The 5557-nt window shown below is 41.3% G+C and overlaps 1 pseudogene; it reads right to left on the reverse strand.

Annotated features, from left to right (window-relative positions):
- Window positions 1-4091: 4091 nt before the first annotated feature.
- Window positions 4092-4530, reverse strand: LOC100943895 (annotated as a pseudogene).
- Window positions 4531-5557: the final 1027 nt, after the last annotated feature.

A 5557-nucleotide genomic window follows, 5' to 3' on the forward strand; every position in this document is an offset into this window, starting at 1 on the left:
ACCATTTTGTACTGATGGAAACTATGGGTAAAAGCCTAAATGACATCTGAGGTTACAGAGCTTTAAATAGTAAAGCTCAACTGTGACACCAGATTCCCCACTGGAAGCCCAAAGCCTGGCCATGTTTTAGAAAATATTGTAATCAGTCAAGGGGGAGAGCCCCAATAGGCTTCTGTCCTGGCTCAAAAGGCCTCACCATGCCCTGTGGTCTCTGGTGGCTCCTAAGGAAGTCCTACCCTGTTAGTACTGACCCTGGTGGGGGCCTCCTCCAGGGACCCTTCTCCTGGTCTCCTGAACACCTGTTCACACATACAGAGGCTCTTTTATAAGTCTTTCTTCCTAAAAGGCACCATTTTTTTTTTGGAGTTCTTAATCCAGCCAGGTGTTATTAGTCAAGGGGCAGTGGTTGCTTCCAAGGGGACAGGCCCTTCCCGCCTGCTGCATCTCTTAGAGATGTTACCTGGCAGGGAGTCAGGGAGTACCAACAAGCAGTGAAGCCTTTACCAACTTTTCCTGAGCATCAGGCAGAAGCACAGGATGGGGATCACCCACCTATGTCTTTGATTATTGCTTCCCAGACGAGCCAGTCATCCTTTACTTTTGTTAATTGATACATTTTTCCCAATTTCAGATTTATACAGAACACACAGAAAAATATATGCACAAAGACCCTGAAACATCATCAAAATATGTGACCAAGACAATCTTCAAACTATTCCTCCCTCCTCACAATTATTATTAACCGGTAGGCATGTTGTTTTGTATTTTTGAAATTTTAATGGACTATTTCCTAGGCAAAGTCTCGTACTTGGCAACATTTAGCAGACAGTATAGGGAGTTCCATCTGGCACCTGTCCCTACTCACTCACAGCCTCCAGGCTACCAACATCCCCCACTGAAAAGGTACAGCTAGAACAAGTGAGTAACATACATTGATATGCCGTTATTATCCAAAGTCATAGTTTACATTAAGGGAACAATGTGATGTGCATTCTGTGAGTTTGGACAAATGTCCTGTGTCTTCCGTTATAGTATCCTACAGAGTAGTCCCACTGCCCTAAATATCCTTTGGGCTCTGCCTATTCTTCCCAACCTTCCCCACAACCCCTGGCAACTACCAATCTTTTCACTGTCTCTAGTTTCAGTTTTTCCAGACTATCATATTTCAGCTAGTATGGTATATAGCAATTTCAGAGTGGCTTGTTTGTATTTTTAAAATGTTTTGTTCCTAAGTATACATGACTATTTGTTCGTTATATATTCATTAGGGATAATTTCAAACATAGTGTTTAGCAGCTTTCTTCAGGTAAAAGTAAGTCTTGACTATATTTTCTGAATAGTATGATCAAAGATTAGGATATCAACCACGATAATCACTAACCGACTTGAACATTTACTGTGTCACGTACTGTTGTACTGTAACTATTTTCCACATGTAATATGGGCTGAACTGTGTCCCCCTGAAGTATGTTGACATGCTAACCCTCAGTATGTTAGAATGTGACTGTACATACAGATAGGGCTTTTAAGGAGGTATTGAAGTGAAAATGAGGTCATTAGGGTGAACTCTAATCTAACATGACTATTGTTCTTATACATGGTGGAGATTGGGACATGAACACACAGACACAAAGGAATGATTATGTGAAGAGGGATGAAGAAGACAGCCATGTACAAGGCAGGGACAGGGCCTCAGAGGAAGCCAGCCCTGCTGCCATGATCTTGAACTTCCAGCCTCCAGAATTGTAGGAAAATAATTCTTTAAGCCGCTAAGTCCGTAGCACTTTGTTATGACTTCTCTAGCAAACTACTACAATGCGTAACATTTATTCTGGCCGTAGCCTCAAAAGGCAGTTCCTACTGTCTCCTTTTCATAAGAAGAAACCTGAGGCAGAGGGAAGCTAAAGAACTTGCCTAAGATCCATCACAGTGTAATATCTGGGTACCAGGATATGTTGTGCTACCATAAAACCCCCAAATCTTAGCCGGTTAACACAACAAAGGGTGTTAACACAACAAAGGGTGTTAACACAACAAAGGGTGTTAACACAACAAAAGGTGCTCACTGATGTGGGCAGTGTATCAAAGGTTGGCGTGGGGTACTTATTCCTAGTTTCTCAGGGACCCAGGCTCATGGGCCCTTCATCCCAATGTCTTTCCACAGGCTTTTGAGATCAGGGAATGGAACGTGGTGAAACTATGTTGACTCTGAGGCTTCTGCCTTCTCATCACTTCCTCTTACATTTCCTCTACTAAGGCAAGTCATTAGGGCACAGCTGTTTTCAAAGGGCTTAAGAAAGGAAGCATGAACCCACCAAGGCCCAGAAGGAGAGGAACACCAGGATATTGATGGCTAGTGTCATGGCAGCTACACAGGGCAAGCAAGCTCATGGTGAACAGGTCTTCCCCAGTACAGGTGGGGCAGTGTGGGGCAAAGATTTCTCTTCACCTGAAGAGAAGTCTGGTCTCTGGCTTCAGCTACTGGGAGGGAATCTCAGGTCCCTGGAGTGTCCTGCCTCATCAGGGCATCGTTATCTGCCTGGAGGCTTTAGTCATCAGACAGTCTAAAAAGGTGTGTATGTTGGGGGACTGGGGACATTCCATATGACATCTTACCTCCAGAGGGACTGAAAGCTAATGGTCAGCCACGCAAACACTATGTGATCAAGTTCACGAAAAAGCCTGAACACCCGAGGCTTTGGCTGAGCTTCCTGGGTTGGCGGGACTCTGTGTGTACTACCTCACCTTGTTGATACTAGGAGGGGAACGTGTCCCCAGGACACGGGACTTCACATCTGGACTTGCTCCAGATTCTGTTCTAAGTGTCTCTTCCTTTCGTGGTTCTAATGTGTATCCTTTCACTCTAAGAAACTATGCTTGCAAATATAACACTTTCCAGGGTTCTGTGAGTCAGTCTAGTGAAATATCAAGCAAAAAGCTGATTGAGGGAAACTCCAAATTTGTAGCCAGCTGGTCTGAAGGGAGGGTAGCCCTGGAATTCCCTGAACCATTACTGGGTATTTATCTTCTTCTTTTTTTACTTTTATTTTCACTTTTTCTGTATTTTATACTCAACATCAGACTTTATTATATTGCTTTGCTGAGATTTTCCCATTTAGGAAAGAGAACCCATCTTTTAGTTGTTGCTCCCTTCCCTCGTCCCAAATTAGGGAAAATTTGACAAAGTAGAATTTATTGCAAAATTAGCTTTTCACAAATACATTCCAATTTAATTTTGTATACAACTTGAAACTGAGGGTTACAAATGTGAGGATCACATTTGAAAAGAAAATGACATCTTTTCACATAACTTATTTTGAATAGTCAAAAATAGCTTTATGTACCCTACCATCAACTTCCATGCAAATTATGAAGCAACATTGTCCACTAATATATCAATATGCCCAATGTTGGTTATTACCGAGGATTCAATTGCTGACTATTTATCTTACAAATTTAAAATTGGTTGTCAAAATTATGTTTTTAAAAAACTGCCTTTTGGAAGTGCTCTTATTTCTTCAGGATGATGGCAACATAAGTGTTGAAAAAATGCATAAGGTATGAAAGATAGGATAAAAATACATATAGCTACATAAATATGAAAAATATTCCTGTTTTTTTCTGATTCCAAATGCAGATATCTAGCCATCTTCCTTAAATTGTATCAAAAGTCTCCAAGGAACATCTAGGTAACTGGAATATACAGAACCACTCTCTAATAAAAAGATAAATTGGAAGTAGGGCTTCCATGATGACTGTAAAGCAAATGTTCTATGGAAACATCCATATTTTGTCAGTGGTCACAGAAATACAGGGATTTTTGTTATTGTCTGAACAACAGCTACTATGATTTTTGAACCCTAAATTCTAATACATCAAAACAAAAGGTATTAACATTTCACTTAAGATAATTCAGCATCCTCAGCTTTTAAAGAAATATAATAAATATCTTAAAACAAAAATAGTTTTAACAAACTATACTCCGAATTAGTATGTGCCCCCCAGTTTTAGTCTTCTTAACAGGTGATGGCCAAAATCCCAACCGTAGAACAATCCTCAGGAACTTTGGAACGGAACACACTGAGTTCACTTTAAATAGCATCAATGTGTTCATCATCATCATCTCCAATATCATCAGATTGGATTTCATCATCATCTCCAGAACCAAATGTATCTGTTTCATTAATTTTAGCACATTCCGGAAGCTCACCATAGGCCTCCAGACTTCTAGCTTCCTCTGCATTGTACGCTAAGATGACATCAGCTGTGTTATCCTGATAGTCTCGGTGACCAACCAATATGATGTCTGAGGTGTTTATCCAAACCTTCTTTCTCAGTTTTCCTCTGATGTGGCCTAACCTCTTTACACCATCAAAACACATTGCTTTGAATTGTCCATTTCCCAACATGTTTATTACCTGAGCTTACTCTTGCCAATCTTCTTTAAATACCAATTCTCCTTTCTCAGACTCCTTCTCATTCTTGCCCCTGCATCTATTTTTTACCTCTTTTACCTTTATTCTTGGGCATTCCCGTGACAGAGGCCTTGTAAGACCTGTGATTCCTATTGGGTGCTATCACTCAGGAGAGAGCTGGTAACTAAGTCTTTTTTCTTCTTTTGGATCACAGGTTTTCTTAGTGTGAATGACATAAGCAGGAAAAAAGTCTTACATTCATTTAAAAAATTCCAAGGGGATTCAACAAGAATTTAGTGTTTACTTGTAATTGAAAGTCTGAGCCTCCGTTCCTGTCCAGGGTGCGTTCAGGTTCACACTCACATTCACACTGTGCCAGGCTGACCACTATTGGGGCATTTCTGGGCCACTGTCCTGACTGTAGACTGTGGTAAATTCACTCAGAGTACTGAAACTAAGAGGAGATCTCCGTCACCTGAGGTGCAGGGAGATGCTGACGTCCACACACAGCCCACCTCCACCCCTCCAACCTGACAGCATTTGGGATTGGAGGTTCAGGCTGCTTCCTTAGCTCCACCTCTGATTTCAGAGCTCTTCTGGGGGTGCAGAGGAGCAGTCCCAGCCACAAAACGTTCAACCTCAGTCACTAAGCTGGAGGGAACCAGTTACATTGACATCACATTATTTATAAAATATGAATTACGTTTTATCGAATGTGTTCAGAAGGCACAACTTAAATACAGCCACTTCTAGTCAATAGAATTTTTACTGAAATGCCTCCGTTAAATAAGCTTGAAGGAAATTTCCCATAAATAGAAAACTAACTTTTATGTTATTAAAACATGGCACTCGCATTCACCACCCTTCTCCCAAAGAGGATGGGCCTGACAGTTGGGGCTCTAGGGCCTGGGCATGTTGTTGTAGTATAAAGCAGAAAGGGAAAATGACTGGACAGGGCTCTCTGAGGGAACATAACTAAGATACAACCTGAAAACATGGCTCATTAAGGTCGGTTTTGTAACTTAGACTATAGGTGATGTAGCCTCCAGTGAGGTCTTGTAAGTGGAGGGTACTACTCCCTTGTCCCTTGTAGGATTTGTTTTAAAATGACCTTCAATTTACCTTTATCTTGGAGGCCACGG

Source organism: Otolemur garnettii, unplaced genomic scaffold, assembly GCF_000181295.1.
Source record: "Otolemur garnettii isolate 467f Iridium unplaced genomic scaffold, OtoGar3 scaffold00088, whole genome shotgun sequence".
NCBI lineage: Eukaryota > Metazoa > Chordata > Mammalia > Primates > Galagidae > Otolemur > Otolemur garnettii.